Below are 13,695 nucleotides of genomic sequence, written 5' to 3'. Positions count from 1 at the left end.
ATCATCTTATGAGTGAACATCTTGTGTTCCTTTCTGTCATTGGATTAAATTGTATGAGAATCCTCGGTATTTCAGTACTAAAATCTGAAGTAGTCAAGAACATTTCAGTACTTTCCTAAATTAGCTAAAAAGGCTTTCATCCACTGATGTGATGAAAATCTGGAGCTACCAAATAATGTTTAAAGAGTACCAGTTCTATGCCTGAAACTTAGAAAACCATATTTAATTATTTGACCTTTTGGAAAATTCTGTGCCTTTGTTCAGCAGTTTTGTGTTTTTCGATAATAGTTGATTGTAAATTAATTAATATTAGATTTAGGGTCAGATTTCTGCTCTTGAATACCCTTTAATAGAATTCATGCAAAGATATTGCAATAAAATATTAAACAGATGATTTTGCTTTTTAACACAGTTGAAGGTGATTATAGTACGTTGTCATATTAGCAGAGACTTCTTTGATTTGTTTCAAGTTCTGGTTGATTTTCCTGTTTATTGCATTCAACTGATAAATTTAAGCAACTCAAATACTATGGTTGACTGCTTTGACTTACTTTGATGTGACATTTTGTGCATTCTGACTTTCTAAACTCTATTTTGTACTGTTTCTGGGATGTTTAGTTTTGGACTGATTAGGATTGTCCAGCTGCACTGCACCTTGATTAGACACTTTTGTAATACCCAATAGAGAGAGTGCTTTGGGTAATTAGAATGGTCATCTTGTTTATGGTGATCATGAGCTCAGACAGTTGAACTCTGGTCATCAAACCTTGCAGTGAAGAGAGTATGTGATTAACCCTTGAACAGGTGTTTGCATCAAGGCTTGTTCAGTGATAGATAGATCCTTGCTAGGATTGTTGTATCTCTCAATGTTCTTCCTGAATTGACTGCTTTAAGTAATTTTTTTTTGTTCTGAGTTCCATAATATGTTTGGAAATGTTAGGTTTCATTTGTTGTTAACATGAAATGTCCTGCAGAAGTTTTAAATCCTTAGGGTTTGCAACATTCTAGAGTCACCTATGGCTTGAAGGTTAAATTGGGCCATTAGGGGCTTACATCGCTTACAGGTTAAATTGATTACTTTTGAGTTGGTCTGCTTTGAACAGTTTCCAATTTCTATAATGTATAATGTCTACTACATTGTGTTGAAAAGGTATTCCTCCTTGATTTTGTGCAATTGAGGAAATTGCAGAGGGAAGCTAATCACAGAGAGGATTGCCAGTAAATATTTTGGGGAGGTTTCAGAATGGGGTTGAGTGGCTTAAAATCAAAGTTGAGTTTGTTATCATGTGCATGAGTACATGTGTGCGCAGGTGCAATGAAAAACTTACTTGCAGCAGCCGCATCACAGGCACATGGCATCTGACGCACAACGCCCATGAGAAACGTAAATTAAGCATAAATTATATACAATTTTTACAAGAATGACACAATAAGAACAAAAACAGTCTATTTCAGTGCAAAGTGATCAAAGTGGACATATTGTTGCCAAACTGTAGTGATTAGGGTTTTGCCGGTTGGTTCAAGAACTGAATGGTTGAAGGGAGGTAGCTGTTCTTGAACCTGGTGGTGTGGGACTCTGAGCTTCTGTACCTCCTGCCTGTAGCTGCGAAAAGATGGCATGTCCTGGGTGCTGTGCATCTTTGATGATTGATGTTGCCTTCTCGAAGCACTGCCCCCTGTAGATACTACCAGTGGTTAGTAAAAGGATTACCATAGGCTCAAAAAGAGGATCATGAGATATGAGGAGGAGGGGTGCTGAAGTCAGGGAATCAGGTAAATCATTTTGGGGTGAAAGTCAGGTGGATAATTTCTTGGGGGGGGGGGATTGTGGTGGTGGAAAGGGAAAGGCAGATGAATGTGGGAGGAGTCGTCCAGGGTGGATGATTTTGAGGAGTTCAACTGGAGATGTGCTGGCAGTGGATAATAGTGGAAAGTTTAAGGCATGTACCTGGCAAAAGATGGATGCATCAATCAATGGCCAAGTAGTATGGAGTCTTTTATGCTGAAACAGTTCCTGACCCATTGGTTAAGACTTGTTCAGGTGTATTTGCAGGTGTCCTATGCTTTGGAAGACAAAGTGATGTCCAAGTATATAATTTCTTGTCTCTGTGAGTGCCCAGTTATCCTCAAGATAACATAACATATGCATGTGGAAATAAATTCAGCCAGTGCTCTTTGGCTCTGATCTGAAAACTACCCTGCAAACCTCAAAGTTTGGACACTTGTGATGTCCTCATTAGAAGAAGCAACTACTGGTGGGGTATTGAGAGACTCTTCCAAAGGTTAGTGAAAGGAAGTGATATTTCTAATATCAGGTATTAAAATCAATATTTTGCAGTCATTTAAAAAAAATCTTAAGTTTAGAGGTTTAGAGTGGGAGGTTATTAAAATGTGGAAAGATACTTGGGGTTAAAGAGTACCTTTCATGATCTCAGGATATCCAAAGCACTTTGCATCCAATTAGTACTTCTGAAAATGCAACAGTCAGTTTGCCCACAGCTTCCTCAAAAAAGAAAGCTGATATATACTGTATATATAGTGTTTTAGTGATATTGATCGTGAACTAATTATTGACCAGGATGCCAGGGATAACTTCCCAGCTCTTCAAAATGTTCACAGGGATCTTTTGCATCTGCCTAGGAGAGCAGAAGGAGCCATGGTTTAAAAGTCTTTCTTGAAAGTCAGCACTTTAAGTTAAGTTGCACTCCTCCTTACTGCTCTATCTTGCCAGATTATTATCTTGAAGTCGCGAGTATTGAGCCCATAATTTTCTTATTTGAGCAAGAATCCCACCAACTGAGCCAATTTGCTTACTGTTTTTAAAACTAACTTACTTTTTAACTTGTTATGAACTAAAATTGATTGGATTATAATGACAGATGTACTATTTTCCTAAAGCTACATGGTCACAACTTGAATTCTGTATGTATACAAGAAAACAAAATTACTTCCCATTACAAAAAGGGTCATTTACAATGGAGCTGTATATGAGATCTTGAAATTTCTTCATTTCTTTATTTCAGAATTTTGTATTCTGGGAGGCATTGCTGATATCATAGGAGAGTAGAAATGTTCTGACACTTTCTAGTACAGTTTCTTACTTTGCTGTTAAAGCTTCCCTTTCAAATTTCTTTGGAAGCACTTCCTGGAGAAGTGTTGATCAAAACCAAATCTTGCCCCTGTAGGAGACTTGATAGTGTGTTTTATTGATGTCTGATTTTGTACTTGCATTGAAGAAATAAAATGTCAAACACCGGAGGACATGGTTTTAAGGTTAGAGAGGGTAAGTTTATAGGTGATGTGAGGAGCAAGTTTTTTTTATGCAGAGAGTGGTAAGTACCTGGAATGGGTTACCAGGGGTAGTAGTTTGGTGGAGTTTAAGAGGCTTTCAGATTGACACATGAATATGAAAGGGATATGGATGATAAACAGGAGAAGGACATTTAGTAAAAATCAGCATGAAGATCGGCACAACATCGTGGGCTGAGTGGCCCGTCGTGTGCTGCACTGTTCTATGTAATGTTCAAAGATCTTATGTGTCTTAGGGCTAGTGAATGCATCTTTAATGTGCTGATTTGTTCAGCTGGAGAATGACATTTGGAAGGTTTTTCATTGTTTGTTTAAATTTCTGACAAACATTTATATGGTTGTGATACTTATAGATAACCTGGATGAAAATGTAGATGGGTGGGTTAGTAAGTTCCCAAACGATACAAAAATTGGTGTTGCAGAGAGTATAGAAGATTGCCAAAGGGTACAGGATATAGATCAGTTGCAGATATGGACAGAGAAATGGCAGATGGAGCTTAATCTGGCTAAATGTGAGGTGTTGCACTTTGAGTGATCAAAGGTAAAGGGACATTACACTGTTAATGGCAAGTGTACAGAGGGATTTTCATCCATGGCTCTGTGAAAGTGGCTGCACAAGTTGATAGGGTGGTAAAGAAGGTGTATGGCATGCATACCCTTTATTGGTCGAGGCATTGAGTTCAAGAGGCGGGAAGTTATGTTGCAGCTTTATAAAACTCTGGCTAAGCCTCATCTGGAGTATTGCATTCATTTCTGGTTACTCCAATCATGGGAAGGATGTGGAGGCTTTAGAGAGGGTGCAGAAGAGGTTTACCAGGATGCTGCCTGGATTAGAGGGCATGTGCTCTAAGGAGGGGTTCAACAAACTTGCATTGTTTTCTCTGGAGTGGTGGAGGCTGAGGGAAGATATGATAGAAGTTTTTAAGATTATGAGAGGCATGGAGAGGCTCTATCCATGCCTTTCTTTCCCAGGGTTGAAATGTCTAATACATAGCGTGCATATAGGTGAGAGGGGGCAAGTTCAAAGGAGATGTGCAGGGCAAGTTTTTCTTTAAACACAGAGTGGTGGGTGCCTGGAATGTGCTGCCAGGGGTTCCAGTGGAGGCAAATATGATAGTTGTTTAAGAGGTTATTAGATCGGCAAAGAATGGAGGGATATGGGCATTTTGTCAGCAGAAGAGATTAGTTTAGTTAGGTATTTAATTCCTAGATTAATTAGTTCAATACAACTTCCTGGGCTGAGGAGCCTGTGCTGTACTGTTCTATGTTCTATTGTATGCCAGATGTCTTCAGCTGTGATTTGCTTTTAGTACACCACATGCTTCTCTGAAGTGCAGCAGAAACTTCCAAAATTTATGTAAAGTTAAAGGAAATATCAGAATTTGGGGAATAAATTGGGGAAAAGAAAACCTTTTTGTTAGAATGTTATATGCGATGGTTGAAGAGAGTCAAATGATGTGTGATCTCCAGCTGGTATGCTGCTCTTTGAAGTGTTCTACAAACTGCTGGAGAGCTGCTGGTGCTACTGGGTTGTTGTAGTCATACTGCTGTTGAGTTGCTTGCCATTTCTGCATAGTATTCAAGTGTATCCAATGCAAATCTTTTGATTCTCTATAAAAGTGGAATTTGGGCAGTAAGTTTCTGAACCAAGTGAAAAACTTTATTTAAATTGATAGGGATATGTGAATTCTTTTTTTGCTTTTTTCACTTGCTGGATGATGTCTGGGAGCACAGTACTCGCCTACTCATTAATTAGCTAATGTTGTGTTCATCTGTACCATGGTTCAAACATAATAATTTATTGATGGCATTAGCTACTAGTAGTTTCTGTTAAATAATTTGGTCAAACATTTCCTAAACTTGGTGCTGAGTTTTTTTTTTGAGTTGAGCTATACTTAATATTCCTAAAGGTTCAGTAGAAGAGAACAGGATTTGAACAGTAGCTGTAATAAATAACGAATTGCAGTAAACTGTTTCAGTTGAATGTTGGAGAAAATGATTGTGCTGTCCAGAGATAAACCCAGTATCTATATTTTAAACACCTCTTTAAAACAAAATCTCTGACATATCAGATTACATTTTACACCATCAAATTCCACTGGTCTAAAATGAATTGGGAATGTTCAAATATATTTATTAATCAGGTTACATTTTGCTCTTTGCAAGCTGGTATTGGATGAAACAAGCTTCAGAATTTGTTTTCAGAAATAAACTGGGATCATTGTGCAGGACGTGAAAAATCCATCTTCTATGTTCAGTAATGAATACAAAATCTCCTTTCCTGAAGTTCTTAGAATTTTTTGAAAAGCTCAAGTATTGTGAGATGCCTCTTGAATATGATGTTCTCATTGGAAAGTAAACTTTTTGAAATATGCTCTATGAATCCAGTGTAACTTGATCCTCATGGCTCCAGAAGCTGGTTTCTACATTTTTCTAGGTAGTTCCATGTATTTGTTCCCAACCAATACAATATTAATTTTCTCTGTGCAGTTTTTCAAAAAAAAGTTACTTTTATATGTAGCATGAATATGTAAATATAAAGTATGTTTTGCTTTTTGAAGTAACATTTTCAAAACTATTTATTTAATCTGATCATTATGTTTAATTGCTGTGTCAGATACTAAGCATAAACAATAACTGTTGAGCTTCACAGACCAGAAAAACTCTAAGCAAACTATTAATATTTTGGGCTTGGTCCTTCAGCACTGAAAAATGAAAGATAAACTAATGTTTCAATGGAAATATGAAAACAGAAGGATAAACAAACAACACTGCGCAAAAGTAATGGCTGAATGACAGTTAAATGTTGTAAAAGTATTTGCGGATATGGTAGCATAGATCTATTGCAAGGGTAGTAATCCAAAGAATAATCATCTGGGGATATGATTTCACATGATAGTGGATAGGGTGAGGGAAATTTGCTTTAGTTTTATATTTCAGAAATCTGGAAAAAAATGTAGTAGCGGTGGGCATGAAACTATTAGATTGCTATAAAAATCCCAGTTCACTGTCCTTTCAGGAAGATCATTTGTACTTGTTTGGTCTGATCTGAGGATGTGACTCCAGATGCACAATTGTGTTGTGACTCTTTTTCTGATTTCTAAAACAGATTAGGTAGTCACTCAATTGTATCAAACCACCAGATAATGAAAACTAATATGTATTGACTTGAGCATTGGATATGGATAGATAAAACCCTGCAATGTTTTGTTTTCCAAGATTTATGCTGCTGTGCCAGACTGCCTGGTGTTGTCAATGTTGACATTCATTAAGCTGGAGCATACAGATTTTTCGCCAGAGGCTCAGTAGTTTGGTCTAATCAGAGTGCAGTAACGAAATAAGTGCATCCTGAACTTGGCTTGTTGAATTTGAATTAAAGAGCAGTGAAATGTTTTGATTTTATTTTTGTTTTGATTTTGTTATTTCTACTACTTCAGGTAAATTCATTTTTCCTTCTAAATCTGTTTAAATGATTGACAGAGACATTTAAAAACAGTTGAAAGGGCCTGTAAAAAGACCTTTGACAGCAGTGGGAAGGCAAAAGGCCATTGGTCATAGGAATCTACTGCCTGAGTCCTGGTAGCTATCATAATCTATTCTTTCTCATAGAATGGCTGCAGAATCCAGACCTCCATACTGATCTGTCATGGAGCTTCAAAATGTAAATTGTGGCTATTGGAAAAGTGTGGTTATGTCTGCAGGCGAAGGACCTGGATTGACCACGATCCAGCAGAATGGTAATAAGCACTATCAACACCCTGGGGGCATGATTAACCAGAAAGTTAAGTCCAGCCATGTAAATACAATTTACTGTAAAATTAAGGTATTCTGTGATGACTGAATCATAGCCCAGCTCCTCAAAACTTACGCAGTTTCCACTGGATGCTTGTCAGTAGTGTGATGTAATATTCTACACTTCTCTGGATAACATCACTTCCCAATTCTTCTCCCATCTGGAAGGATGAAACAACAGATTTGAGGGAACATCTACAGATTACTCCAAGTTGCATGTGATCCATACTTTGGAATATAGTACTATTCCTTTGTCAATACTGGGGAAAAGACCTGCAAATTCACACATGAAAGTATTGTTTACATGTCTTCACTCCATTATGGTTCAAGGTGGCTTACTACCATTTTCTTGAGCAAAAACCCTAATGGATAAGAAATGCTCCCCCTGCTCATGAAGAAGTTGGCCCTCAAATGAATTACAAGAAAAAGAAATGGGGGTGGGTGGAGGAACATGCAAAATAGTTAACATTACCTAGAAAAACATGGATAATTAGAAGATATTGAAAACAATTTGTACATTTAGATTTGAAATTAATACAGGTGCTGACAAAATGCAGTGACCTGTAATTTCTCTCCTTGAGTTCTCCAGTTGATATTGGAAAAGCTTGTGGTCCTGCAGTTCGCCAATATTAAGTGGTTAAATAATACACAGGATTAGAATTGACACCCGTGTGCCCCACGACAATTGGGGGCATATTTTGACGTTTAACGATTTTATTCCTTCTACAGAGAAAATAAGAGAATGCAGACAATCAGTATTCATAATAGGCTACAGGATAATTGTGTTCAAATTTACAAGGAAATGCATTGGAATGTTATAAGAAGCCTCAAATATATAATATAAGATGCCCAGAAATGCCATGAAATGCCAATGCATTAGGATTTAAGCTGATTTTAAACAGCACAGCACTTTGTGTTTTGAACTTATGTGAAGGAATTACAAGGTCTGTGTATTTTGGACCCACAAGACACAGTGAATGATAAAGTTGTGCATTATTTCATTGCCAACAATGTTCAATGCCAAGTTGATGGGCAAGTGTTTTTTATTTTGTGCCTCATCTTTTGCCTGTTGAAGGTTCAAAGTATGGTGTCTTATTAATCAACTGTGATTTAATACTGGTAGCAGTGCTTTTGAAATTCTTGTTCCCAAAGTGCGGATCTCGCAGTCAGTAGCAAGCCCAAAATAAATCTGCTGGACTTGCTAAATGTAATCATGTGAAAGATGCAGTTAACATAAATCTGATATTCCCAGCAGCTGGCTTTAGCAAATCCAGTAGGTTTACATTTTGGCTGCATAAGACTGGCATTGTCAGTCTTGATTGCAAGCAGCAAAGTTATGCTTTTGATGTACCACTCCAACCAGTGCAGTACTGAAGATGAACCCAACATAGCATTGCTCAGTTCATTAAGTCCTAATGCGGGGAAGACCCATACCTTATTTAGTAAATCCAGTTGCTGTCAAAGAGTCTAATTTTGTTTGGTAGCATTGCAAACACACCCTGATGCTAGAAAATAGAAGTATTGAATCTGTTTAGATAGTATTATATCAAAGAAAAGGTCATTGCATCTTCATTATGGATTGGATGACTCCAACTGAAGCTATCAATAAATCACAGATTGCATATGCATGGTAATATAAAGACAGATGAGCATAAAACTACTTTAATATGATAATCAAGTGCAGTAATAAAAAAAAACAAAGACCCTGGATTCTTTGAGATGACAAACTGCTTGCCAACCCCTACTATTCAAGTCTGTACTTACGTGGTTCCCTCGGTGATTTCACACCATGGCTTGTTCCCAGTGTGGCGGGCATTGGGGTGACAGGAAGAGAATAAGCTTGGCCCACAAAAATTGCCATGACAGAAATTTTGACCAATGGCTAAACCACTCTTTGCCTCAAACAGCTTTCAAAATATTGAACATTTTTGAGTGCCATGGATGGAAGGAATCTGAAACTATTGAAAATACATTAAACTATTAAACTAGTTACTAAAAATGTTAATTAAAACCTTAATAACATTTAACAAAACAGTTTAAAAAGTGAAATTACTTTACGCTGGTTGTTGGCCTCTGTGGCTTCTTTGGAGAGTCAAACTGGTGTCACAGGGCTGGTTAGTTCACTCTGAGTGGGGTGCTTCTGGTTGCACTTGCTGAGCTCCATTCACCCTCAAACAGGCCCACCTAGACATCTCCCCTCTGGTTAAAATGGAAAAAAATCTCAACCATGATTAACTTCTGATAGCCCAATAGTCCTACCCCCTAAAGATCTTCAAATTATTTCCAAGTGATTTAGTGAAAATTCCTTCATTATAAGTGAAATTGTGACATTATAATCTTGTAAACCATCTGAGCAAGACACTAGGTCAGATATCATGGGCACATATGCAAACCCTCCCACCACCAAACACTTACCTGGGCAGACACGGGCTCTACGTAACAGGCTTTCTACATGACAGTACAAGGTGGCTTGATCTCAACTGCAAGCGGAACACACACAGTAAGTAGCAGGGTGCTTAGGAGTATTGATGTACAGAGGGATTTTGGGGTGCAAACGCATAGTCCCTGAGAGTGGCAACACAAGTGGATAGTGTGGTAAAGAAGGGATATGGCATGCTTGCCTTCAGCAGTTGGGTCATTGACTATAGAAATTGGGATGTCATGTTGCAGCTGTATAAAACTTTGCTTAGGCCACATTTGGAGTATCATGTGCAATTTTGGTTGCCGCATTAGAGGAAGGGTGTGGAGGCTTTGGGAAAGTTCACCAGAATGTTGCCTGGATTGGAAAGTGTTAGCTATAAGGAGAGGCTGGACAAACTTGGATTGTTTTCTCTGGAGCATTAAGGGTGGGGCGGGGGGGCAACCTGACAGACGGGTATAAAATTATGAGAGGCATAGATAGGGTAGTTAGTCAAAGAGTCTTTTTCCCAGGGTGGAAATGCCTGAGGGCACAGATTTCAGGTCAGAAAGGGAAAGTTCAAAGGAGATTTGCTCGGCAAGCTTTTCTGCACAGAGAGTGGTAGGTGCCTGGAACATGCTGCTGTAGAAGCACATAGGATAGCAACATTTAAGAAGCATTTAGACACGTGAACAGGCAGGCAATAGAGGGATGAGGACCATGTGTGGGCAGATAGGATCAATTTAATTTGGCATTATGGTTGGTGTAGACTTTTCTCTATAACTACACAGAGCCTCAGGTTGTACAGGAAGGAGCCTCTGGCTCCAAAACCCCATAGCAGATTTTGACAAACAACAAAACAGTGAACAAGGCATGGCTTTGGCATCTGTAATTAATTGCAGTAGTTTTTGGATGTCTCTGATATTGAGAACTGGTGCAGGATCTGAGAGGTAGCTCCACTTTACCTTCCTACCCCTGCCCTACAAGTGGAGAATTGCAGCAAGACTGGGCTCTTGCACGCTGACAAGTTCAGATGGCTTAGCTGTCAAGGATAAGTCTTGGGCTTTCACATTTGAACTGCAAGCATGGAAGTTCAAGGCTCACTGCAGTTTCAATAGCTGAATGCTGGCATTTCTGATCATCACCTCTTTCAATAGCCAGGTAGAGTCTGGGCCAAAAAATGAAAGTTGAAAGGTGAATTTGTGTTTTGAGGGAATGGGAAGATGGATTTGAAAGGGAGAAATAGAAGTTCAAGGCTATGCAGTTTATCAGCCAAAGCAAGTATGAGGATTAATGATTGTAGATTATTCAAACTTAAATAGTATATTGTTGAAAAGGTTTTGTTTCAACAATATTATTGCTCAGGTTGGCAGTTTGTAATTGTGCTATGGCAAGTAATGTTTCCTCAAGAAAATGTCTCTGTTACGAATGTGACTATCAACTTTCCTATAAGGCTATAGTAAATAGATAAAAACAGAAAGTTGCTAAAAATACTCAGCAGGTCACAGAAGTTTGTGGAGAAAGTTGCTAAAAATACTCAACAGGTCACAGAAGTTTGTGGAGAAAGAAACAATGTTTCAGGTCAATCACCCTTCATCAGAACGCAATCTGTTCTGATCAATGGTCATTGACCTAAAATGTTAACTTCATTCACCTCTATGAGATTGCCTGACCTACTGAGTATTTGCAGCACTTTGCTTTTATTTCAGCTTTCCAGTATTTGTATCCTTTAATTTTCTTTTTCAGTCATAAGTATATATAAATAAAAAAAACCTTAATAGTTTAACTAAAGGTACATAAGTAATTTTATAAGTTTTCTCAATGAGTTTAGTTATTGCCAGCATCTCCCAATGTACTTTGTACTACTACAAGTTCCCTTTTGAACAATTTTAATATCTGTTCTCCTTTTGCTGATTCCTAATGGGGTACAATTTCATTTCTGCTGGATTTAATATTCTGCCCTTGTGTCCACTCGTCCAGCATGATTCTGGACAATGATTATCATCAACCTCCAGTGGGTTTGCAGCTGATCCACCTCTTCATGCATGATGCTTTTCAATTTGGGATCCTCTATTAGTGCCAGTAATCTGATCTCGTGCTTCCTTTTGTGGCTGAAGACAGTTAGATTATCCAAACAATGCACTGGATAAAATCGGGCAGGTTAGTGTAAATGATTGAATCTGATGTTTATTCCTGAGTGTCATGCAGTGCCCTATACTGAATGCCTAACCATTGTAATGCACTCACTGCTGATGGGTTTATACATTATTTCAAACAAATTGGTGACCTACAATACTGAAACATAAAAGCAACAGATCTGTAGTTAATCGAGATAGACAATAGTGTATCTCAATAAGATTTCCTGTGTGCTATTTCTTCCCTTTCAATTAAAGCATATATTTGCACATGATCTGCAATGGGTGGCACTGTTCAGCCCTGCTATATTTTAGATCTCATTGGATATGTAATCTGAAGTACAATATTCTTGATATCGAGACAGTTTGAAAGGTTGGTATGATATGAATTTCAAGTTCTCCTACTGTGTTTTCTCATGCTTTTGTTTGTCTGCTTATCTGAGAAGTGTAAAATATATTAAGTTGCAAATGGAATAGCATTGGATATTTAAATGCTAATACGCTGTTGAATATAGTTCACTTGAGATCCTTAACTACAATTGAGGAAAATTCTAACATGGAGTGGATCCTTTTAAAATAGTGATTCTAAGTCAGATGTGGATGCATTTGTTATAAACTATTAGAAAGTAACTTTCTTCAACTGTCTTCATCATCTGACAAGATAATGAGCAGAAGCACATCCTGCATGCGGGCCTCTCTTGCAATTAAATCAGAGGTTGCATTGATCCAAAATTGCTGTCAAAATTATGTTAAGGATGATAACGCTGCATTATCAAAGCAAACATGGTATAATGTCTTGAGAATAAGGACAATACCCAAAAGTTATTTTCTGAGGTATACCCCCACCCCAACTTGGCAAAAGTCGTATCTCAAAATATGACTTACTATTTAAATACATAGTACAAAAGGTGTAGTGTTTAAATGGCAGGTCTGATTAAACCCAGATATTAACTGATATGATGCTTCATTTTCTTTTAATGTTGACGCCTCAACCATTATGGTTATTGAAGAATTCTAAAGGACAAATATTTTTTATTAATTTTCTTGTGCCTTGTAAATGGTGAAAAGGTTTTGGGAACTGAATCACTCAACACAGTCTCTGCCTCCTTACAGCCATGTTTGTGTGGTGCAGGTCCTTTCCATTTTTAATAATGTAACCTGTAGAAATAGCAAGATAGTTTAATGAACAGTTAATGTCTCATTTTCTGTTGACTATCTCCCCAGCTTGATCCTAATGACAGATGGGAGTTCTGAGATTGTGGTGATTGTATTTTAATAAATCAATTGCCTGTATGTGTCATGAATTTGATCATGGTTCAAAAAATCAAAACTGCTGGTAAATTGAGAATCATAAATAGAACTCCAAGTGTCTACTTTTAGTGAAGGCAATTTCACAATGTTGTTAGATGGTGTTCTGGGATTTTGACCCAGTGACTACGAAGGAGCAGTTGTATATTTCCAAGTCAGGGAGGTGTGTGATTTGGAGGAGAACTTGCTAGCTGAGAGGATGTAGAATCTTTGCCCAGAAGCACTGAGGTAGAAATCTGTAGAAATTGAAGTGAATTTCCTCCATATCTATGGTCATTTTAATGAACAAACCTTTTTTTAATCAGTATTATTGTGTCGAAGGTTAAAATAGCAACAGGTTAAATTGTAATGAAGGGACATTTTTAAGATTTGTATGAAATTATGAAGTGGGGATTAGATTTTGTTTTCATACTAAAAATTGATTAGAGTTCTTGTTTTCAACAGTCATATTTAAATATTGTGATTGCTACTTCACAAAAAATAAAAAGTTGAAATCAAGCAGACATTCAAACTTGATCTAGCTCTATCAGGTACAGCAGGTTAAGTGGGTTCTATTGTTGATACTGCAGTAATCATTATTCACATTTACAATTCACACATGCACCTGACTTTGCTTATAGATAATACATATTGCATTATTGATATGGACAATAACTAAATTACATGGCATAGGTGAAAAAGAACCCTGCTGTTGAAATTATATCTAGCCATTAAGGAAAATGGATTCAATTGTTTAACTAAATTTAATATTTT

The 13,695-nt window shown here is 37.5% G+C and overlaps 1 protein-coding gene across 1 annotated transcript in view; it reads left to right on the top strand.

The window, feature by feature from the left end:
• The window catches only part of LOC127580661 (diphosphoinositol polyphosphate phosphohydrolase 1), a 76,947-nt gene that overhangs the window by 29,920 nt on the left and 33,332 nt on the right, over nt 1-13,695 (top strand). The gene's annotated exons all lie outside the window — the stretch shown is intronic.

Source organism: Pristis pectinata, chromosome 20, assembly GCF_009764475.1.
Source record: "Pristis pectinata isolate sPriPec2 chromosome 20, sPriPec2.1.pri, whole genome shotgun sequence".
Taxonomy (NCBI): Eukaryota; Metazoa; Chordata; class Chondrichthyes; order Rhinopristiformes; family Pristidae; genus Pristis; species Pristis pectinata.
This window is presented reverse-complemented; position numbering and strand designations above follow the sequence as displayed.